Source organism: Orcinus orca, chromosome 10 (genome assembly GCF_937001465.1).
Source record: "Orcinus orca chromosome 10, mOrcOrc1.1, whole genome shotgun sequence".
NCBI classification, from domain to species: domain Eukaryota; kingdom Metazoa; phylum Chordata; class Mammalia; order Artiodactyla; family Delphinidae; genus Orcinus; species Orcinus orca.
In genome coordinates, this window is record NC_064568.1 from 87560506 (window position 1) to 87586766 (window position 26261).

The following is a 26261-nucleotide window of genomic DNA, read 5'->3' on the forward strand; positions in this document are numbered from 1 at the left end:
AAAATGAATACTGAAACTATTTAAATCTAAGAGCTGTGCTCCAAAAACAACTGATTTTTTTTTTTTGACCACTATCTTGCTATAACCAGGTTCAAGCCAAAAAATGCCATATACCTCTAGAAGAAAAGTCAGAAGTTTGGATTTCTGAAGATGTTCACAAACGTAGGCTCATTAAAATATTATAAAGGATCAAAAATTGATATGGTCTCATAAAGACAATGAAATCCCCAAAGGTGTACACAGATCCATGTAATGTAAAGGTGCAACCAGAAGAGAGTTCATGTCTTCTGACTCCTGGTTCTTCTGACGATTCCATCACACTGGTGAGGTAGCGTTCACAATGTGGTTGTCCTGATCTGTGTTTCTGGGAGTTTTTGTGCAGGTCTGAACCTCAGTTGAGATTAGTTTCTAATCTACACATCTTCCTAGAGCTCGATAATAATAGCGTTACACTCCACCCAAACCTTTTCAAGCCAGAAGTCCAGCTAATCCTGTTTTCTTCTTTTATCCATGTATGCTCTCCCCCGCAACCAAGAAAACATTTAAATGGTAAAAAAGTCCTATTAGTATTTTCTAAATTTTTCTTGATTGCACTCACCAATTCCACTCTCTTTGCTAGTTCCCTAATTCAGAAAAGAGGCATCTCTCTCCTAGCTTTCTGGAAAGAATACACATCCTTTTTTCTTCCTTCCTGTTACAATAAAGGGGCCCGTGTATTTTTCCAATCCAAGGTGACTTCCTCTGTGGACAATATGGATTCCTCTCTTCCCTTCCTCTCAAGTACATTTTGCTGTGGTATATCCCGTCCTCTCTTTGGTATCCTCTTCCTTTCAACTGATCTTCCCCACTGGCTTTGAAACAGGTGTCAATCCCTTTTTTACTACAAACTAAAATAAAGTCAAATAGCCACCTTTTTCTAAACTACTTTCTTTTCCATTTACTACCATATCTCCTTTCTGGAAAAAGTTGTTATGCACCATCTGTGTCTTCATTTTATCACTTTTTGCTCTTTTCTCAACCATCTCCAATCAGGCTTTTACCCTCATCACTTCTCCATACGGCTCCTGCTATATCATTACACAATTTATATGTCAAAAATCAAACAGATATTCTCCATTTTTTAACTTACTGGATTTTTCTTTAAAATTTTGTTAAATATTGAATAAAAAATATGTATTAATATGTATGAAAGATACTTAATAGCAATATACCCAACACAGAGTTTATGAAACACAGTTCTACCATGATATTTGAAGTCCCCATTGCTTCTCTCCTTAGATGCATTATCAAAAAAATAAATAAAGCAGATAACCTAAATTTTTTTTTTATAAAGGCTTACTTTCACTGGTCAATTGTAAGGAATTTCTGATTTCTGGTGATTATGTTTTTCTACTAAGCAATCTTACAGTGTTCTTATTTTTAAGGTACTTGTATCAATAATATATTCATCCTGCTTTTTTTGAATTTAATAATACTTCGTGTTGCAAAAGCCTCAAAATATATTTTTTTATTGACTGCTATTATGTGACTAGTATTTTAAAAAATCCATCTAGTTAACTTGCTTCAGCTGAGCTGAATGAACCTGTCCTCAGACTAGATGACAAATAAGAAGCTTCTTAATAAATGAAGGAGGTGCTGCCCTCAGGAAGACAATTCCTATTCCTCCTATTTTAAAATACAGTTTTCTCTGATGAGACTAACATTCTAGCTTAATTTCATTTCAAAACCATTAACATTCTATTCTGTCTGTATGTTGCCAAACATCTGGGGTGAAAATTGGGGGAAAAAAAACTCATTCATATTTTCCCCTTGAATCCAGAAAGAAGATTAGCACTTTAAAAATAAAATTGCCAAATAAAATTCACAACATTCAACCATATATTTGGCAGGGTTTGTAGACACTGCTGCCATGGAAACAAATAGCAAGACAATGCACAAAAAAATATATGTAATTCCCTGTATTAGTCAGCTTTTACTAGGTTATTCTATAGTAAAAAATGTTATTTCTGTGGTAATAAAGACCCTGAAAATTCAATACCGTACAACAACAATAGTTTATTTCTTGACCACAATATGTATTCATCATGGGTTAGCTGAGATTCTGCTCCCAAAATTCTTCATTCTGAATACATAAGGCGCGGCCTCTACCAAGTTATGTTGGCTTCACGGAAAAAAGAAAAGAAAAAAGAAGCAGCACACAATTGCTCTTAAGACTTTTGGTAGAAAGTGATATATGTCAGGTTCATTCACATTTCACTGGCCAAAGCCAGTCTGACATCCATGTCTCAGGGAGATATACTTCTCTCACAAGAAGGGAAAGAACGTAATGGGGAACAATAACAAAACCTGACACACATCACCCAGTGTAGAAGATTATGATTATTACTTCATGGACACAAAAAAATTTGAAGTCAATTTTTTCCCTGGAGGCTGAATCAAAAAAGTGGGTTCAACTAGCAGTGCTGCTGGTAATATTTAGCTCAGTTTTAGCAAGTAATGTTTGTTTACTCTGTGCTGGGCACAGTGCTAGTGCATTCCATTTAATATCAGTCCTGGTAGAATGATATTCCTATTTTTTGGTGAGGACACTGAGACTTTAAGACTTAATTTCCAAGTCAGTTGTCTATCATTTATTTTCTGTATTTTCTTAAGAGTCTGAGATTATACCCAGGCAGCCTATTTTTCTTAACCCCTCTGAAACTTAGCAGGTCATAAAGACAAAAAAATAAAGGAATTGAACAAGGTGATTTCTAAGTTATCTTTGGTTCTAAAAATCTATATTGCTGTCACACTGATAGCTTTTCAAAATGAATGAATTTGGAATTTACAAGGTAAATATATCTTTGACTAATTATAAAAACACAAGCTATCTCTTCTGAATCTGCTCTGATGCCCAGAAATAAACTCAGTAGGCCCAGTGAGAAAACAGCAGTGATTTACCAACTCTAGAGCATCTTTCATACATTTCACTCATGGGCACATTTCTAGGCAAAAAAGTGGAACTAAATAAATCTTTATGGAATAGAGAATATGAATTAATAAATGAATTCATGATGGAATGTATCCCTTTCATGTCCCAGATCTATTTCTTTAATTCAGTAGTTATTGGTAAAATAATCACTATTTAACAACTTCATTGTTTTTTCTGGTTTTAGGAGTCTTTATTATATTCAGCCTCCTAGGCCAAACTAATACTATTCAACACCAAAATATGTTCAGAGAAGAAATGAATTATCAGATATGGGAGGTCTGCCAAATACATATATAATTACTCTTTCCTTATATCCAAATACATATATACCAATGTGCTATATTTAGTACCATAAAACACCAAAATATATTGAAGGATTAATAGCCATTAATAGCAATATCACCAAAGTAGTTATTCTTTATCATTTTCTAGCAAATAACTGAGCACTGACAGGCTCAGAAATAGGTCTGAAAAAGAGAATCTTTCAGAAAAGTTATGCCCAAATAGCTGTAATTATTGGAAAACCAAGAGTAAGGTGACAGAAATGTATAAAAGTAAATTAAAAGCTTTATCTATAAGGAAGTTGGATATAAAACATATATAAAATTTAAAGAAATATCAATATTTCTTTAATATTTCATATAAATTATATTTTATATAAATCATATATATTTATACCTAATTTTTATATTTTATGTATCAAATCTGTATTACCTATGTTGTATTATACATAGAAAAATATAAAATATACATAATAGGAAGAAACAAATGGAAAATGTAGTTAAAGAAATTATATCTATTTACAATAGCATCCAAGGATAACAAACATCTAGGAATCTAACAATTGTTTTGAAATGCTTCTACAGGGGCTTCCCTGGTGGCGCAGTGGTTGAGAGTCCGCCTGCCGATGCAGGGCACACGGGTTCGTGCCCCGGTCTGGAAGGATCCCACATGCCGCGGAGCGGCTGGGCACGTGGGCCATGGCCGCTGAGCCTGCGCGTCCGGAGCCTGTGCTCCGCAACGGGAGAGGCCACAACAGTGAGAGGCCCAAGTAACGCCAAAAAAAAAACAAAAAAAACAAAAAAAGAAAGAAATGCTTCTACAAATAAAATAAAATATATGAAGACATATAGAGAGATAAATAATATTTAAGAAGAGGACAATATGTTTAATAGTTTGGTCCTTCTGAAAGTCAATGAAATGCAAATCAAGACCAAAATGCAATGCCATTTTATGCCAGGCCAACTGGTAAAAATTGAAAGTGTGACAATACAACCCTCAGTTAATGTAATACTCAACTGTGAAAGCTGAAAGCTTTTCTGAAGAACTGAATAGACATTTTTCCAAAGAAGACATACAGATAGCCAAAAGGCACACGAAAAGATGTTCAGTATCGCTAATCATCAGAGAAATGCAAATCATAATCACAATGAGATATTGCATCACACCTGTCAGAATGGCTGTCATCAGAAAGTCTACAAATAACTAATGTTGGTGAGGGTGTGGGGAAAAGGGAACCTTTGTACACTGTTGGCACTAAAGTAAATTGGTGCAGCCACTGTGGAAAACAGTATGCAGGTTCCCCAAAAGACTAAAAATAGAACTATCATATGATCCAGCAATTCCACTCATGGGAACATATCCAAAGAAAACAAAAAAAACTAATTCAAAAAGGTACATGCACCCCGATGTTCAAAGCGGCATCATTTACGATAACCAAGATGTGGAACCAACCTAAGTGTCCATTGACAAATGAATGGACAAAGAAGATGAAAAACAATGAATTTCATCCACTTATATATGCCACTGTGGTACATCTATGATATAGAATACCATTCACTAGTAAAAATGAATGGACTATTGATTGACACACACAACATCCTGGATGAATATCCAAATAATTATTTTGCATTAGAAGAGTCAATCTCAAAAAGTAATGGACAGTTTATGTACATATAATCTTTTTTTTAAAAACATTTTGTTGGAGTGTAATTGCTTTACAATGTTGTGCCAGTTTCTGCTGTATAACAAAGTGAAAAATATGTATACATATATCCCCATATCCCCTCCCTCTTGCATCTCCCTCCCACCTTCCCTATCCCACCCCTCTAGGTGGTCACAAAGCACCGAGCTGATCTCCCTGTGCGAAGCTGCTGCTTCCCACTAGCTATCTATTTTACATTTGGTAGTGTATATATGTCAGTGCTACTCTCTCACTTTGTCCCTGCTTACCCTTCCCCCTCCCCGTCTCCTCAAGTCCATTCTCTACATCTGTGTCTTTATTCCTGACCTGTCCCTAGGTTCATCAGAACCATTTTTTTTTTTTTAGATTCCATATATATGTGTTAGCATATGGTATTTGTTTTTCTATTTCTGACATCACTCTGTATGACAGACTCTATGTCCATCCACCTCACTACAGATAACTCAATTTCATTTCTTTTTATGGTGGAGTAATATTCCATTTTATATATGTGCCACATCTTTATCTATTCATCTGTCGATGGACACTTAGGTGGCTTCCATGTCCTGGCTATTGTAAATAGTGCTGCAATGAGCACTGTGGTACATGTCTCTTTTGGAATTATGGTTTTCTCGGGGTATATGCCCAGTAGTGGGATTGCTGGGTCATATGGTAGTTCTATTTGTAGTTTTTAAGGAAACTCCATACTGTTCTCCATGGTGGCTGTACCAATTCACATTCCCACCAACAGTGCAACAGGGTTCCCTTTTCCCCATACCCTCTCCAGCATTTATTGTTTGTAGATTTTTTGATGATGGCCATTCTGACCAGTGTGAGGTAATACCTCATGGTAGTTTTGATTTGCATTTCTCTAATGATTAGTGATGTTGAGCATCCTTTCATGTGTTTGTTGGAAATCTGTATATCTTCTTCGGAGAAATGTCTATTTAGATCTTCTGCCCATTTTTGGATTGGATTGTTTCTTTTTTGATATTGAACTGCATGAGCTGCTTGTATATTTTGGAGATTAATCCTTTGTCAGTTGCTTCATTTGCAAATATTTTCTCCTATCCTGAGGGCTGTCTTTTCGTCTTGTTTATGGTTTCCTTTGCTGTGCAAAAGCTCTTAAGTTTTATTAGGTCCCATTTGTTTATTTTTGTTTTTATTTCCATTTCTCTAGGAAGTGGGTCAAAAAGGATCTTGCTGTGATTTATGTCAAAGAGTGTTCTTCCTATGTTTTCCTCTATGAGTTTTATAGTGTCTGGCCTTAAATTTAGGTCTTTAATCCATTCTGAGTTTATTTTTGTGTATGGTGTTTGGAAGTGTTCTGATTTCATTCTATGTGCATATAACCTTGAAATGAAAAAAATTACAGAAAGAGAAAAGATTAGTGGGTTCCAGTGGTTAAAGAAGAGGCAGATGAGAAATGGTTGTGGCTGTAAAAGGGCAAAATGAGGCTTCCTTGTACTGATAGAAATGTTCTGTATCTTAAGTATGTTAATATCTGTATCTTGGCTGTAATCGTGTGTTATAATTTTACAAAGTGTTACTGTTGAAGGAAATTAGGTAAAGGGTATAGAATATCTCTCTCTGTTATTTCTTATAAGTGCATGTAAACCTACAACTATCTCAAAAATTTTAATTTAAAACAACTGTATTCAAATTAAATAAAAAGTAAACGGTATAATTATCCCAATTAAAAGGAAGATATTGTTAGCTTAGATAATATAGTGAGACTCAACACATGGTATCTATAAGAAACCCAGTTTAAATATAAAGACAGAAATGAGTTAATGTTTTGGTTTTTTTTTTGCGGTACGCGGGCCTCTCACTGTTGTGGCCTCTCCCGTTGCGGAGCACAGGCTCCAGACGCACAGGCTCCGGACGCGCAGGCTCAGAGGCCATGGCTCACGGGCCTAGCCACTCCACGGCATGTGGGATATTCCCAGACTAGGGCACGAACCCGTGTCCCCTGCATCAGCAGGCAGTCTCTCAACCACTGCGCCACCAGGGAAGCCCTGAGTTAATGTTTTAAAATGGAAAAATGTATGTCATCCTAACTCTAATCAAAGAAAGCTGAAGGTGTTACATTAACATCAGACAAAGTAGACTTAAGAAAGAAGAATATTATGAGAAATAAATTCATAATGATCAAGAAGTCAGTTCATCAAGAAGATATAAAAGTTATCAATGCTTATGTAACTAATAACAGACCTTCAAATATATAAAGCAAAAGCCGACAGAAATGCAAGGAGAAATAGAAAAATCCATAAATACAATAACATTACAATACACTTCTTTCAATAGGTGATTGAGCAAGTTGATAGAAAACCAGTAAGGATGTAGAAACTTGAATGATACTCTCAACCCAATTTACTTAATTATTAACTTTAGAATATTCTACTTGATGATAGAAAAATACACATTATTTTCAAGTGAACACTGAATATTTATCAAAAAGAACTTATCTTGGACCATAAAACATGTCTTAAAATATCTCACATGATTCGAATTATACAAAGTATTTTCGTTAACCACAGTGGGATCATATTAGAAATCAATAAGAGAAGGAGAATGAAGTGCTTCCTACATAATTAGAAACTAAACAATACAGTTCTAAATAACTCATATGTCAAAGAAGAAATGAAAAGGGAAAGTAGAAAGTATTTTGAATTCAACGAAAATAAAGATACAATACATCAAAATATGATATGCCACTAAGGCAATGCTTAAGGGAAAATTTTATGGTACAAAACGCCTATACTAGGAAAAAAGAGGTGTCAAAACAATTATTTCAGTTTCCACCTTAAGCAAGTAGAATAGAAGCAAACTGAACCTAAAGTTAGCAGGAGTGATGAAAAATACAGATCAGAACAAAAATCAATAAAAACAAACAAACAAAAAGCCTCTTGAGAAAATGGAGAAAATGGATAAACTTCTAGCCAGATTGATAAGGGAAAAAACTAAAAATTACCAATATTGGGAATGAGAAAAGTGCCACTACTAAGATTCTACAGATAATAAAAGAATAATAAGGGAATAGTATGAACAATTTAATGCAAATAAACTTGACAATTTAGAAAAATGGACAAATTTTTGAAAAATGTAAACCATCAAAGCACATTCAAGAAGAAAGAGGTAACCTGAACAGCCCTGTATCTATCAAAGAAATTGGAGATGTAGCTAAACCTTCCCACAGAAAATTCCAGGCCCATATGGACCCAACATTGTTTTATCAAATATTTAAAGAAAAAAATAACATTAGCAAAACCAGAGATATTACAAGAAAACTACAGTTTTTATTTTTAGCAAAATTATTAGCAAGATTTTTGCAAATGGAATCATAGAGAAAGAGGGAGAGAGAGAAAGAGAATAATATACCAATGTCAAGTGGAATTTACCCCAGGAATGCAGAGTTGATTTAACATTTGAAAATTAATCAATATAATTCTCATATTAATAGACTCAAAAAGAAAACCCATCTGACTATCTCAATAGAGGAAGAAAAACCATTTCACAAAATCTAACATCCATTGCTGATTAAAAAAAAAAAAAAAAACTCTCAGAAAACTAGGAGTATAAGGAATTCCTTCAACCTGAAAAAAGATATCTATGAAAAACCCATAGCTAACATCATACTTAATGGAGAAATATTAAATGCCTTCTCCCTAAGATCAGGAACACTAATAAAAAAACTAGAACTTGGATTTTTAAGAAACACCATTTAAAATAGCAAAAACTATTAAATACTAAGGAATAAGTCTGGAAACAAAGCACATATCTGAAAAGAGGTAACATCCAAAGTGTATAAAGAATTCATACAACTCAATAGCAAAAAAACAAAAAAAAAAACCCAAAAACCCAAAACAAAAAACAAATAATCTGGTTACAAATAGGCAAAGGACCTGAATAGACATTTTTCCAAAAAAGATATTCAAATGACCAAGAGACACATGAAAGAGTTTTTCAACATCACTGATCATCAGGGAAATGCAAAACCGCAAAGTGATTCCACCTCGCACTTGTTAGAATGACTATCATCAAAAAGATAAGAGAGAACAGTGCTGGTGAGGATGTAGAGAAAGGAGAACTCTTGTACACTGTTGGTAGGGATGTCAGTTGGTGCAGTCACTATGGAAAAAAGTATAGAGGGTCCTCAAAAAATTAATAGTAGAACTACCATATGATCTGATAATTCCACTTCTGGCTATACATCCAAAGAAATAAAGTCACTGTCTTAAAGAGATATCTGCTCCCCCATGTTTACTGCAGCATTATATACAAAAGCCAAGTGTCCATCAATGGATGAATAGATAAAGCAAATATGGTATACACATATAATGAAATATTATCCAGCCATCAAAAGAAGGAAATCCTGCCATTTGTGACAGCATGAATGAATCTTGAGAATATTATGCTAGGTAAAATAAATTAGACAATAAAAGATAAATACTATATGATCTCACGTGGAATCTAAAAAAAACCAAACTTACAGAAACAGAGAACAGATTGGTGGCTGCAAGAAGTTGGGTGTGGGGAGTACTGGGTGATGGTGGTCAAAAGATACCAATATCTAGTTATAAGATAAATAAATTCTGGGGATATAATGCACAGCTTGGTGACTATAGATAACACTGTATTGTGCATTTGAAAGGTGCTAAGACAGTAGTAGGTCTTAAAGTTCTCATCACAAGAAAAAAATTGTGATTATTTGAGGCAATGGATATTAAGTAAACCTACTATGGTAATCATTTTACAACATATACATATTAAATCATTTACAACATATACATATTAAATCATTATTTTGTATACATTAAAGTTATACAATGTTATAGGTCAATTGCATCTAAATAAACCTTGGGGGGGGAAATGTGCAGTTTATTTTATGTCAATTACATCTCAATAAAGCTGTGAAAAAAATGAAAGTAAGAAAAGGTAAATATATATTTGGGAGGATGCTTACCCCAGCAGAGAGAGTTAGATGTATGCATTGTGAGAAGACCTTAAGGTTAACTGCATTTTATTGGTAAGATACTAGTTTTTGTGTTAAGTGGTGTGTTCATGGGTGCTTCTTATATTATTAAAAATAATATAATGATTAGAAAATACCAGGACAGAATGATTCAATGATGAGATTACATTTTAAAACAATGGTTGTAATGTTTAATCTGATTCTCTCCACGTCCCCCTAAAAGATAATAATAATAATGATTATTATTATTTCCAGAGTCTATTCAAATGTTGTTAAAACTTCACAGTAAATTAAAGCAAGAAATTAAGTTCCGCATTATCTTGGAGTAGAAGACTATTTTTAATTCTATTTTAAGTTTTGATCTAGAGGGAAATAATAATCCACTCAGTTTCCTCAAGGATATGCTTTTAAGTATTTTGGCAGTTATACTCTGGGATATTTTTGTGTTTAAAAATGGTCAAGTCTGGTACAAGGAGAATGTCACATGAAAAATCACTTTTTAAAATGGGTTGCAGGATGCTGTATCTCACCTATGACCTATGCCATTTCTTTGTGCATTCAGACATGAAACTTAACAATCTAGACTGCAAAGAGTAGCTTTAATGCCCTGACTTTTGGGAAAGGTGGAAAGATATTAGCCTTGTATTGCCTTATTTTTTCTTGTGGTGAAGGGTGGAGTGATGTGTAGATGTGTGATGTTTTTCCGAGGTTTCTGGCAAGTGTCACACCTCTGACCATGATCTCAACTGGGGAGCTTGAGCCAAATATTCCCCCATTGGTTTTTCTCCTCTAATATATGGGCTTGTAGCAGACCTTAAATCATGGTTTGGTAATGTATTTAAAGTTATGACTTTAATAGTCCTGAAATGCTCAGTTTTTGCTAGAAAGATAATGAAATAAACTAATAGCTATGAATTCTTCAAAACAGATGTTGGTGGAGGGCTTTTCTCATTGCACAAATCCAGGCAGAAATTCACCTAGATTACAATCTGGAAGATGGCCCTGGAGTTGTATAACCATTCAGCCTTTAATGGTTAGAGAAAAGCTTAAGATATATCAGAAGTCAGTATGTAACCTTTTATGCTGATTACTAAATTTTACTCTCCAGGAGTAAAATTAATTGGTAGTTATTCAAGAGATCATTACATGAGTTTTCTGATTTTATGAATCTTTATATTTGGCATTTTTAGTAAAATGATTTGGTAAAATTATTTGCTAACAAGTTTTGAACACATAAAAGTAACCTACTGTTCATAATTTTGAAAATACTCAAAATCTTGCACAAGAAATCTTGGAAATAAATTGCCATTTTGTATCTATCAGTGTTGCCACTTCTTTCCACCATTTTTCAAATAACAATTGACAACCTATGTTTCCAAAACAAATAAAACAAAACAAAACAAAACAAAAAATCCCAGCAGCTGAGAACAGAGCTATGAAATGGGGCACAAGAGGTTTTCAACACTCTCCAAACTTGCCTGCTCCCTCCTTGTACCATGTATATCCATTTATCAGATGGCCTTCTGGGGGGAAGAGTGCCTTGATCTTTACAAAAGTCACAGAAAAATATTAGTGGAGCAGATACAGTCTCCTCTGACACAACTGGCCCTGTGCCATATTTGACATTCCTCTGTATGTCTAATGCCGCATCACATTTTTAATTATTTCATTGGGATAAGCAAGGAAATGCTTACTTCTAGAGGCAGAATTACTATATATAATCAAATTTATAATTTTTATGGCATTAGCTTTATGTTGCCCAATTGCCCATTGGAAAAGTTATACTTCATTGATGGTAAGTGAAAACTCAGTTGTCTTTAACTCTAACCAGCACCAAGCCTTGTCATTTTTGCCACTTCTATTTGATTTCTATAAAATAAAACCCAGAGATGTAGGTTATTAGGTAGCTTGGTCATGTGTCTTCCACTACAACTTTCATGAAAAACTCTCTAATTGACTAGCATTTGAATATGAAGTTCAGTATTACGTATCAAAGTGTAATGGAAATATTTACCCAGAGTGTTCTAACACTAAGCAGAAATTCTGACTCTAGGAGATCAAGAATTCAGCTCCTGGGCTTCCCTGGTGGCGCAGTGGTTGAGAGTCCGCCTGCCGATGCAGGGGACGCGGATTCGTGCCCCGGTCCGGGAAGATCCCACATGCCGTGGAGCGGCTGGGCCTGTGAGCCATGGCCGCTGAGCCTGCGCGTCCGGAGCCTGTGCTCCGCAGCGGGAGAGGCCACGACAGTGAGAGGCCCGCGTACCGCAAAAAAAAAAAAAAAAAAGAATTCAGCTCCTTTCTTTGTCAGCTTGAATTCTTTTATTCTTTAACATGATAACTTCTACTTTCCTTAAGAAATAATTTTCAGTATTGACTGATACGGCATAAGTGAATCTGCATTACTTATAGGAAATCTGATAGTATGTGCTCCACCTACTAATCTGATAGCAATACACAGTGCCCCGCAGTGACGGAAACTCATCAGCATATTGCAGAGAAACTGGTGTTAAAATTCAGCAAGTCTAATAAAAATTCATTGGATTAAATAATAAAAATGAAAATAATATTGAGTAAGAAACTAAACGTTAGTCTTTAAACTTCTCAGCAAGATTGATAAATTAGAATGACATGAGTAGGGAAGAAGCCACAGAAAAGAATGACATTAGTTAGATTCCCTTTCCACTAGAATTTTCACTTAAAACATATTCAGTGAAAAATTTATGCACATGTACACAGGCATATCTGCCTGTGTACACACACACATACTTTCTCAAAACTCCAAATACTGTCCGCATAAGTTTTTTATCTTTTGTTTGACAAAACATATATCCATCTTTTTTCAGTGCAGTCCTAAGTCTTCGGTAGCTTATATACTTGATAAGCATTTTAGATAGGGATGGCTTAAATATTTATATATGTCCATACCATTTATTCTCCCATGTATTTAACATAAATCTTATTTTTGAAATTAATTCCTTTTGCTCCAGCTACCTTTTTTTTTTTCCTGTGATGTCTAGTTTTTTCAACAACTAGTTTTACTAATCAATTCTGCAAATTCTATTATCAGTTAAATTGCTAAGTAAGGTACTATGGATGATTGGCTCAAAAGTATCAGAAATATCACTATGATCAGAAAGTATGGCTCTAATTATATTCTTGACAGTCCAATCTTTATGTAAGAAAGGCTATACCATATCTTCTATGATACAGGACCTTGCAGTATTTACCAAACAATTTAGGTGGATGGATGAGAAGGAGTTTAATTCAGAAATATCCATAAACAGGCAAATTTTCCTTCTTCATTTCTCATATTTCTAAAGGGTTCATTATCATTAGAATTAAAGCAAGAATACACCTTGCAATTTCTCTGGTTCCTTGGGTATTTATACATGGCTATAGCATTCGTATTGCCCCAGAGGGACTTTGTTTCTCAGGTTCCATTTATTGATAGAAATTTGGGAAAAAGATAACTAGGCAACTACACTCATTTAGAGAATTAGGTAATCGGCCACCAAAGTTCAAATATTCTTGGACTGTTCGCATTTCTTGTGTTTTAAGAAATAATGATCAGTGTTCCATTTCCGGTATAACCAAGAACTCTTCTACAGGATCTAATCCTACTGCAGATAAGAATTATAAACTCTGGGCAATTTTTTAAAATAAATAATGATGCTAAAAGTGAACAATAGCAGACAAATTCCGGAGTAAAATTTTGGAAAAAAGGGGTAGCTCATATGATTTTTATTTCTAAGGCTTTTTGTCAACGTTAGCTGCATACATAGCAGCTAAAATTTTGATAGAAAACCTAGGAATTTTGTGCCTTGAAGAGCCAGAGAACAGAATTTGAGGCAACTAACAGCTATTTAAAAGTGAGAGGGCACAGATGTAGAGAACAAATATATGGACACCAAGTGGGGAAAGTGGCAGGGGGGTGGGTGGTGGTGGGATGAATTGAGAGATTGGGATTGACATATATACACTCATACGTATAAAACAGATCACTAAGAAGAACTTGCTGTATAAAAATAAATTAAATTAAATTAAAAAAATAAAAGTGAGAGGGATTCAATAAAGTTGAGAACTAGAGAAATAAATCCCTATATTTTGTGTATAAACTCTGCCTAAATTAGTTTCACTCCTGAACTACACATGCTTCTGATAGCCCTCAGATAAGGATAAAGAGACAAAACTAAACGGAGATTCGAGATACAAAATTTGGAATTGAATTCCTAGAAGTAAATCACCTGCTAAAATAACAAAATTTTAAATGCTTTAAAGTGAATAAAACAGAGTCCTCAGCCTTCACAGCATATCAATGCTCAAAATGCAATCAAAAATTACTCTGCATATGAAGAACCACAAAGATTTGACCCATTTTGAATAGAAAAGAATCCTGAGATAATCCATGTTACAATTAGCAGACAAGTATTTTTAATAGCAATTATAAAAATATTCAAGGATATAAGTGAAAGTATGCTCACAATGAAATAGAAGAGAAATAGAAACTATAAAAGGAAACAGATGGGCATTATTTACATGAAAAATACAATATCTGAAAATTTTAAAAAAGAAACCCAACAAATAATATGGATGAGAGAAAGTCAGTGAACTTGGAGAGAAAAAAAACAGAGAAAAATTGAAAAATAACAAAGCCTCAAGAGTATGTGGAACTAAATCAAAAGATCTAACATATATGTAATTGGAGTCCCAGCAGAAGACAAGAGAGAGAATTGAGCAGACAACGTATTTGCAGAAATAATATCCATTATTGTCTTCATTTGGTGAAATATATAAATTTAAAGAGGAATGAAGTTTTGCAAACATCAAGCAAGGTAATTAGGAAGAAAACCATGCCCAAGGCACATCACAGTCAAAACACTAAATGCTAAATATAGACAAAATCTTGAAAGGAGACAAAGAAAAACAACACGTTACCTACAGAGGAACAATAACATGGATTTCTCCTCAGAAAATATACAGGTGAGGAAGCAGTGAACCAACATCTTGAAAGTTATTAAAGAAAAAAATGAATTCTATATGCCAAAAAATTATCCTTTAAGAATAAATGTGAAATGAAACCATTTTTAAATAAAGAAGAAAAACTAAGATAATTTATATCCAGCAGCCCAGCATTACAAGAAATGCTAAAGGAATTCTTCAGAACAGTTTAAAGAAAACATTACTACATCGTCCTGTGGGGCTTATATTTTCATGTGTATGTGATATATATGACAACTATAGCATAAAAGATGGCTGCACAATTTCTCCATTTTACATAAAATGGTATAATAACATTAAGTAGAATGAAAAATAATGTAAAAAGTCAAGCCAAAAAAGCTGATACATTAAAATTAAATTCTAATGATTCTTAAATAATCCAAAAAAATGCAGGAAAGGAAGAACAAAAAAATAGAAGTAACAGACAGAAAACAAATAGCCAAGGATATATATAAATCACAACTATGTCAACAATTACATTAACTATTAATGGACTAAGCACTCTAATTAAAAGTCAATGATTATCAGAATGGATAAAGAAACAAGATTCAACTATCTGTTACCTACACGAGTTTCCCTTTAAATATAAAGACATAGATAAGTTGAAAGCAAATGGATGGGAAAAGGTTATGCCATGCTTACAGTATGCCTAAGAAGGTCAGAGTGGCTATGTTATTATCAGATGATCTAATTTTTAAGAGAAAAGTATTTCTAGAGGTAAACAGGGAAATTCTTATAGATAACAGATAACTGTTCATGTGCTTAATAACAGAACTTCAAAACATATGGAGAAATTGACAGAATTAAAGAGACAATTTCACACTTACCATTAGAGATTTTAACACCGCTCTCTCAGGAATTAATAGAACACCTAAACAAAAACAAAAATCAATAGGTTGTTTTAGTAACAGTGTCACCCACCTTGCCCTAACTGATATTTATAGAACACTGCACCCAACAACTAGAGAAACATATTCTTTTCACGAGCACTTAGTATGTTCACCAAGACAGAAATTATGCAAGAAAATGAAGCAAATCCCGATTAATTTAATTAAATCATGCAGAGTATGTTCTCTGGCCACAAGGGGTGTAATTATAAATCAAAAACCATAAAATATCTACGAGAACCACAAATCTTTTCAAATTAAACAAGACACTTCTAAATAACCCATGGGTCAGAAAAGAAAGCAAAAATTAAATTTAGTAGTATTTCAAACTGAATGATAATGATTAAGCATATCAAAATTTGTGGTATACAGCTTAATCAGTGCTAAAGGAAATTACAGTTTAAAGTGCTTATATTAGAGAGGAAATAATAATCACTCTATATCAGAGATAAAGGAGAACTCCAACAGAATGAGATGAATTTTAAAACTAGTATTTGATTGAAGTAAGAAATCTAGAAAGACCAGATTCCACGTGGTGGAAATCAAGATAGCATCTGAACCCTATGGCCAAAATTCAAACAAGGGTATAAAATTGATCCAGGCCTCCTTTACCTGCAGCATACTTGCCATGGTCATAAGAGATATATCAGTATATATCATACTTGCCATGGTCATAAGAGATATATCAGATATATCACAGGATACTGAAAGGATTTTAGTATTCTCTTTTTCTTTTTCATTTTTTTCTCCTTTGGAGGTCAGTGTTAGTGACCCTGGGAACCACTGCAAGAAAAGGCTGTAACCAAAGAAACAAAATCTCAAGAAGAATAAATCAGAAACTGCTTTTAGACTTGATTTTTCTGACTTGGAAATCTTATTTCTGTAATATTTATTTGCTCAAGTAATACGTGTTGACAATTTTGTAAATTTTATTGCCGGATGGTCTTTTCATAAATGAGTACTTTTTGTATTCCTCATTTGCTTATATTCTAAGAAATTAGCATGTAAAAAAATAAAATGGGGCTAACTGGGAGAGGGTAAGGTGGATCATAGTTAACAGTTCCTTTAATAGTAGGCTTATTTTATATTTGCTCTAAATGTTTTACATGTATTACTTAATCATTACACACACACACACACACACACACACACACACACAGAAAGCCTGTAATACTATAAAGTTAGGTAATATAAGCCTCCTAATTTTACACATGAGGAAACTGAGGAAGAGATTTAAAAGTGACTTGCCCAAGAATACATAAATATTAGACAGTACCATTGAAATTTGCTCTCGGACAGTTTAGTTCAGAGACCATATTTTAACCACTATAATATTATATTAAAGGGATGACTGTCATAAGTTTTGACATTCTGTGAAGAGCAAGACAGTAACATTCAACTATTGGCCTCAATAAACTGAACCAATAAACCAGATCTCAAATTCCTCTGTTTAGAAAATCTCTGTTTTAAGTCTTGGGATGAGTGACCCCACCCTCTACACTGATTTCTTTCCCACCAAAAAGAATTGAGTTATTTCAGTAAATGGTTATTAAATACCTGAGTGCATAAAATTCTATCATTCTCAAAACAATCAGTATATCATTTATCTAGATTTTTCATTTGATTGCTTATTTAACTATTTTGCATTTCTGATTTTGCATTCATACACAGAAGAGTGAACCATGGTAATATAAAGAGTCTTCTTGTAATGGACTCACAAAAATTTTGTGGGAAAGGAAGCTGAAGATATTAGACACAAATTATGGTTTAAAAATCATTGGTTAATTTATTCTGTTAATCCTATAGTTCTAAATAAAAGTTTCAATATATAAAGCACAATGATAATAATGGAAATGGAAATACAAGAAGCATTTCTAACAGTGACATTGAACAATATGCATTATTGTATTCATGACCAGCATGAATCTTTTTAGTGCTTATTTCATACTGGTTCTTACTGTGAACAGAGAAAAGTCTGCCAGAAGCAGATGAAGACAAATTACAGAAGCACATATATTTAAATGCCAAAGCCTACTGCAAAGTTATTTTCCCGAAGTGAAAATCTATAACACCTTCACAATGTATGCAGTTTTAAACTGTCTTTGTTTTAATATGACATAGTGGATTATTTTGACCCATGTGTTTCATTACATCCAATTGCCTTTGATATTCAGATTGCAAGATTTCACTTAGGACTATTTAACCTTATACTATTTTATGTTCTCAAATATACATACTGAATCATGGTAAACTATATAATTTGATATTTAAAAAATGTTTTTTTCTGTCATAACCCCCTCCAGAATCTTATTAACCATAGCAGACCTTCTTTGCTTTTTTGTATATAATTGTTCATATGCTTTTGAAGCAACAACTTCTGCTACATAGCATTCAAAAGCATGCGGCCAAGTAAGTGATAGGCAAATATTTTGGAAATTGCTTGTTAAGGTTGGGGGAAGTCCCTGATTAACAAAAGAACTTTCGAAGACATTCCAGTAGCCAAGTTCAATTTCAAGTAAAGTGATTGAAGTGCCCAAAATACCAAAACATTTCTTTGCTGATACTGTCTGTTCTGTCTTAGAGTGGGATTTACCTGCTACTTTTTCTGTTATCAGTATCCAGCCATCTTCCCTCCCATTTCCTCTCTGGGCAGTTTGCTGGCCCAGCTCAATTAAAGGACAAATCCATTGCAGTCTGCAGTGTAGGAATTATAATGAAGTCAGCTGTCAAACTCCTATCTCGCAGCTGCCCCTCTGTGGGTAATCTGATGGCCACTTGTCAGCTGTTTCACCCAGTCAAACACAGACAAAGGGTCTCTGATGGCCTGCTTTATTCTAATCAATCTACACAGAGGCAGATGTTGAAATCCCAGCAGGAAAAGGTGTAATTTGATTTAGCATTCAGAACTGCCTTCTCCTATTGATAGATCCCATCTCTCTGAACTCGATATCCTTTTGCAACTATGGGGCAGGTAATTTTGTGTTTATTTATTTTCCTCATTCTGTCATTAAAAATAATGCTTTAGAATGTTATTTCAGAGTGTAGGACATCGCCCAATGAAACACAACAGAATACCATAAATTAACTGGTCTCTCAAGGTGGAAGGAATCTAAGTGACTTAGGTTTTGAAGGAGATGTCTCTAATTTTCTCAAGTGAGCCAGAATAACCAGTGAGCTATTCATTCACTTTTGCATGGTTCTCTATTCTCTGTCAACCAGAGTTGATATTAGAAAGAAAAAAAGACTTTTTTCTTAGAATAATTAGGCAGAAAACATAAAGCAAGGCTGTATTAAGAGAAATAAAAATAATACCAATTATAACCTGATTAATACCAATTATCTGTTTTCCATTCTCCAACCACAAAGATTGTAGTGAAGTTACCTGTTTTCTTAATGAAGGATTTCTTTTTTAAACAATAACTTAAATCAACATACACACTATTAATTGTACCCAAACTTTAAAAAACATGTGATTTTGATTATGCAATTACTACCTCTGTCACTCTCTGTCTACAGCCATTGTATTTCCTGACTTCTCGAATAAGATACACATATCTAGGAAAATCTAGCTTCACACAAAATGGTTTGTCTTTTTAGTACTGAATATCTACAATTTCCATTTCTTTTTTTTTAAACTTTTTATTTTATACTTGGAGTATAGCTGATTAACAATGTTGTGATAGTTTCAGGTGCACAGCAAAGCGACTCAGCCATACATGTACATGTAACCATTCTTCCCCAGACTCCCTACAATTTCCATTTCTAATGCCTTTCTTAAGGTGGTGAATTCTTCTTAATGTTACTAAAATATTGACTGCATGGAAGTAATTATTTATTAAAGACATCATAAAATAGACTGGGGAAGCCAGGCCATTTATCTTAATATCTGCTTTAAAATGGGAATAGGAATATTTGTGATTTCATATTTGTGTTCTTTTATATTGAGAATGAATGCCTTCCCTAACCCAAGCCCTGCTATTAATTTATTAAATCAACTTCACTTCAAGCATTTTGTTTAGATTAATTTTTTTTTATTTTTTATTTTTTTGCGGTACGTGGGCCTCTCACTGTTGTGGCCTCTCCCGTTGCAGAGCACAGGCTCTGGACGCACAGGCTCAGCAGCCATGGCTCACGGGCCCAGCCACTCCGCGACATGTGGGATCTTCCCAGACCGGGGCACGAACCGGTGTCCCCTGCATAGGCAGGCGGACTCTCAACCACTGCACCACCAGGGAAGCCCTAGATTAATTTTGACTCAAGTTGTCAAAATGTAAACTTTATTTTTATTAGGTCTTTAAAAGTGAACATAATATTGAAATTCTGATGTACAAAAGGAGTATGTATTTTTCCCACATATCAAGTTGCTGAAAGACATTTTTCAGTGACTTGGTATTAACTGTGCAGTGGTTTTTATAATTGTTTAAAACATCAATATCTAAGAACAGAATAATATTCTAGAATGAAGCTCAGCCCCAAGTATTTCAATTGCTGATATTGAAGGAAATACACAGAGATACTGTAAAATTGTAAGAAAATAGGGCCAAATCTTTGGTGACAAAACATTCAATGACATTTAATAAGAAAAATCACAGCTAGTACTAGACAAAATGAGCTACTCCAGAAAGCAGTGTGATTTACAAATTTGGAATTCAATACTACAGGTCTTCTCATATTAAAATAGTTTCAACTAATGCTTTACTATGTTTGAAGATCAAGATGGTGTTTACGTGTGTGTGTTTACATCAAACTTTAAGAATGACAAAAGTTTGATGTCAAAAGAGAAAATGAGAATGTAAGCATTCTGCCATTCCTGGTAAAATAACTATCTGTCTGGCCCTGAGCACAGTTCTGAGGTTGCTTTGTTCTAAGAGAAGAGTAGGCTGTCATAAAATAAGAATGAAAACTTATGACTGCCTTTGGGTTTGTGTACGAAAATGGTGGTGGCAGGATGAGGGAAGGGGGTCTGGTCCCGTAATTTTTGTGTATTATCCTAACCTTGGGGAAAAAAAGGAGATTCTTTGAGATAACTGCCCCCTGAAACACACACAAAATTATATAACGCCCTTGCTTTGGAAAATTTATATATTTAAAAAATATCTAGGCAGCTCAGCTTTCTTCTATGTGCATGGTTCTCAAGGTTTGTTTGGGACTCCTGGGAATTCTCAAGATCCTTTTAGGATGCCTGTGAGGTCAAGCTATTTTCATAGCAACACTAAAGTGCTATTAGTCCTTGTCACTCTAATTTCCCATGAGTAACAGGAGGAGTTTTCTAGATAGCTAATGAAATGTACACTGTGTATTCTGTTTTTAAAATTCTTCAGTTTTAATTTCGAATATAGTAAATACCAGTGGATATAACCCAAACAAACAAAAGCTGTTTGGTATTCTCGATAATGTTGAAGAGTACTGCTAGGGACTGAATTGTGTCCCCCCCTCATAATTCATATGTTGCAGCTTAACCCCCAATGTGACTGTATTTGGAGATAAAGCTTTTTAGAGAGTAATTAAGGTTAAGTGAGCTCCTAAGGGTAGGGTCCTAATCTAATAGTATTAGTGGCCTTGTTAGAAGAGGAAGAGGGAGAGAGCTTTCTTTCTACACACACACACAGACACACACACACAGACACACAGACACACAGACACACACACACACACCAAGGAAAGGCCATGTGAGGTCACAAGGAGAAAAAGCCCATCTACAAACCAAAAGAAAGCCCTCACCAGAACCTAACCATGCTGGCACCCTGACCTCGGACCTCCAGTCTACAGAAATGTGAGAAAATACATTGCTGTTGTTTAAGCCACCAAGTCTGAGGTATTCTGTTATGACATCCTGAGCAGACTAAGTGTAAAGTGGTCTTGAAACCCAAAATCCTGAGAACTGCTGATCTATATTAATAAAGGTATGATATTGGAGCCCCCTCTAGGCTCAAAGGAGAAAACCCAAATCCATGACTTTCATTGCAATTATGTCTTTGAACAAAATGGGTAACATGTTGTGCTGACAAGTGTTTAAAATGCTGGAGTCCTTTTGCCATAACAACGTTATTATGAGAGAAATACTTAATAGTTCCCCACTACTCTAAAATTCTTGACTCTGTATTCAAAGCCCTATGCTTTGGGCCCTCTATCTACTCAGTCAACAATATTTTCTACTTTCCCTCAGCATTAAACCTCTTCTTTTTGGAAAGTAAATCTCAAATTCCCTTGGGTACACATTGCTCATACTAGTCTCTGTCCTTGTCTCATACAATATTCTCACTGTCTGTGTCAGATCTTATCTTTTCAATTTGAAGAACTTTCTTCACTACCATCCATTATGTGGATAATCACAAGTTTTATTCTGAGGAACTCAGGAGTCACAGCACTAAGCATGGAAAGGAGAGATCATCTTCCATATCTCAAGAGGATCATATAGACACTATTCTGGGCAAAAAAGAATCTGAGAAGGTGCATCTTTTTCACCAATTTACTATGTATCATACATAGCTTTAAAGTACTACTCCTTGAAATCTAAAACATGTTCTCTCAAAAGTACACAGGCACAATTGGGAAAGTTTTTTAAAATATATGCTTTTCCCTTTTGCATATATGTCAATTTTCTCCACAATAAAGCTTATACCATCCCTCTGCTTGCAGTGGTGAGAATAAGGCTATGCAAAGTAAGGTATTCAAATTTGCAGTAAAATAATGAAATTGAATCCCAGATTTCATAAAGGTCAAAAAAAGACTGTCCAAATTGTTTTATTTCCTCTGTGTTATTACACTGTGAGGATAATTTTGTTGCGCCGTTGTTACATAACCTAGGTTCTCCCATGATTTCGTTCACAGTATATCACTGGACTTACTTGAGGATTCAGTGAAGAAAGCCTGACCATGGCTTACCATAATGATGAATTTGATACTGGTAAATACTCATTTTAAAAAAGCATTCAGTTAATAAATGCAAATTTTAGAACATCTCACTTCACTTCATTTTGTCTAGATTTTAATTCCTTGTCTATTATGTGTTGCAGACATCTCTGAGACAGAGGCCCAAGGTTGAAGTTAAAAGCAAATTTTTACTTTGTCATGATTATGGGGGTGGAAATAGAGGGGATACCAAGAAATTTGTTTTATCTGGATAATAAGGTCTTTCACTAGAGGATGTGACATCACATACACACACACACATACATACACAATTAAAGGTGAATTTTGCTGCTGTTTAAATGGTATCATGCAAATGGATCAACTAAATATATTCATTTCAATTTAATTTATCCAGAAATAAAGTAATCCTGAAAAAACTGAGTAGATCATTTCTCCCATCAGAATGGACACCTATACAAGGTTGGATAAAATAATAACTAACATTTATGATATGCCTTCTAATGCAAGAATCTCAAGAAGTTTTCATCATTTCCCTTATTTAATCCTAACAAGAATCTGATGCTTTACGAGGCTAAGCCCAAGGACTGGGTTCAAATCTCAGCTCTTCTACTTACTGGGCCAGTAATCTTAGACAAGAGTACTTAACTGCTCAATGCCTCAATTTCATTTTCTATAAAGTAGGATAATAATGATAATAACCCTGACTTCATTGTGTAGTTGAGAATATTAAATAAATTACTATATCTAAAGAGCTTAAAGCACTACCTAGCTCACAGTAACCTCGATAAGAACATTAGCTCTTATTTTCTCATTTTACTAATAAGAATTTGAGCCTTGAAGGGGTTAATTAACTTATCAAAGTCTGCAACTGGTAAATAAATAAATCCTGGAGATCTAATACACAATACAGTGATTACAGACAACAAAACTCTTTTATAAACATTAAACTTACTAAGAGACTGGATCCTAATTGTGCCTACCACTAGAAGAAATGATAATTATTGATGCAATAGAGGCGTTAGCTAATGCTATAATGGTAATCAGATCGCAATATAAAAGTATCAAATCAATATGTTGTACACCTTAAACCTGTACAATGTTACATGCCAATGTTACATGCCAATACCTCAATAAAAATACTAAACTCATGTGCTTGAATTGGAATTCAAATCCAGACAGTCTAATTCCACAATTCATGTTTATTCTCTGACACCTCTAAAGAGCCTTCCCCAGAAGTGAAACAGAAAGAGGGGAAAAGTTAGAAAAGCGCTCTTACTTAAGGAGTCATCAGAAAGAGTCAAAAACAAAATTCAGCCACAGGTGTGTGACATTTCACTCTCTCAAGAATTCAGTAGTAAAAGCAAGTATTATTCTTCTCATCTCACAGATCATGAAACTGAAACTAAAAATTATTCAAACTTGCTGAATGTCAAATGTTAATGGATAAATCTCACCTAAAACCTGATGGGAAATTCAGGACTATAAATACGTCAATAGACTTTTTTCTGTGAAGGACCAGGAAACAAACATTTTAGAATTCCCAAGCCAGGACAGACAGTCTCTGTTGCAACTACCCAACTCTGAGTTTATAGCACCAAAAACAGCCATACATAATATATAAAATAAATAGGCATGGGTGTATTCCAATAAAGTTCTCTTTACAAAAACAGGCAGGATGCAAGATTTGACCTTCAGGTTGCAGTGTGCTGATGTCTTATCTAGAAAATGATTGATGTTAATTCCTTACCAACTGTGAAATATAATAAGTTCTCATTCAATACATGTGAATGGACATATTAAGGTTACGTAAAATGTGATGAGAATAGCCTTACTGTATACTTGGTGAATATTTATTGAACACCTACTATGTGACAGGCACTTTTCTAGGTGGTGAGAAAAAAAATGGTAAAAAGATGACAAGGTTCCTGTTCTGGTGGAATTCATAATATGAACGCTCCTATTAGATCAATAAATAAATTAAACACACGCAGGCTAATTACAAAGCAGAATAAATGAGTGCTATGGAGCAAGTAAACATAATGATGTATTAGAGAATAATCGAGTGGGTGGGGGAGTTTTGCAGATGGGGTATTTTGGGTATTGTAGTGAGGGAAATACTCTGTAAGGAGGTCAACTGTGAGCTGAGACAAGAAGACCAAGTACCACAGGAAGAACCTTCTAGGCAACACAATCCTTGGCAGAAAAAAACCTTGGTATGCTCAAGTTACAGAAAGAAAGTCTGTATGAGTGGAGAGCAGGAAAAGTGGTGAGAGCAATACAAGATACGTGGGAAAAGGAATATTCCGAAGTGCCATGTTGGAACTTTGTGTTTTATTCTACGGACATGAGAAGTCATCAAAGAGATTTCAGTTGGAGACCAGTATGTTCTGAATTTTGTTAAAAGCTCACTGTGGTTTCGTAAGAATAATGGCTGGAGGGAAGGTCATGGTCAGATATGGATGACCAATAGTAGGATTTGCAGAAGCTTAGGTGAGACAGGAGGATGGCATGGACTGGAGAATAAGGAGAGTGGACAAACCTGAGACTTATTTAGGAGGTAAATTTCACTTTCTAAAGGGACTCATGGGAAATCTTTTGGATAGAGAAAATCAGCAAAAGGTGGTGTTATTTACTGAAGTGAGGCAGGAAATACTTAGGGAGGTTATAGATGCAAGAGTTTAGTTTGGTAAATGGTAAGTTTGTGATGATTACTGGACATCCAAATAGAGCTGCCCAATAAACAGTTGGGAAATTGAGTCTGAAACGCAGGGAAGAGGTCAGAGCTGGAAATAGAGATTTAGAAGTAAGAAGTCTTTTCAGATAATATTCCAAGCCATGAGGCAGGAGGGAATACAGAATAAAGAGGATCTATTCCAGAGCCCTGGGGACAGTACAACAATTAAGTAATATTTGCCGGGGCGGGGGGCTCTGGTTCAAAATGGCGATACAGGAGGGTCCTGGGTTCACTCCTTCCACAGATGTACCAAATCTGCAGCTACATTTGCAACAACTTCCTGTGAAAATAAAATCTAAAAACAGTCTGAGCAATTTCTACGCAACACGCAAACGAGAGAAGGCCCACCTCCAGGGTGATAAGAGAGTTGGGGACACGATCTCGCCATAACCCCATCCCTCCACAGACACTCACAATCTGGATGAAACTCAAAACCTGTAGCTTCTCCCTAAGGAGCGAAGGGTTTGAACCCCACACTGGGCATCCCAACTTTTAAGACCCGAACCTGAGACACAAACCCTCAAAACATCTAGCTTTGGAAACCAATGAGGCTTGTGTACACAAGACTATAGCAAACTGAGAAATGACTTGTTTGTGGCTTCACCCATCCCAGGACCCAGCAGAGGCAGCTGCTCCAGAGGTGTCCAGACTTGGTGTGAATAAGGCTCGTGCTAATCGTAAACCATCGGCAGAGGGCAGGCATCTAATTTAGCACATGTCTGGGACCTGCTGGCTGGTGGGCACCATCTTCATGGCCTCCCTCTGCCGTGCTTCAAGGCACCACTATTTCCCAGAGGGGAGCTTTTACAAGCATCTGGTGCACAGGTTTTCTGAGGCTACCACTCAGGGGATGCCCTTGA

The 26261-nt window shown here is 34.9% G+C and overlaps 1 long non-coding RNA gene across 1 annotated transcript in view; it reads right to left on the reverse strand.

The window, feature by feature from the left end:
* LOC117202684 (uncharacterized) overlaps window positions 1-26261 on the reverse strand; it is a 100435-nt gene that overhangs the window by 28874 nt on the left and 45300 nt on the right. Inside the window, exon 3 of the long non-coding RNA XR_007479908.1 lies at window positions 15735-15778. This is a non-coding gene — a long non-coding RNA (uncharacterized LOC117202684). The remainder of the gene's footprint in view (window positions 1-15734; window positions 15779-26261) is intronic.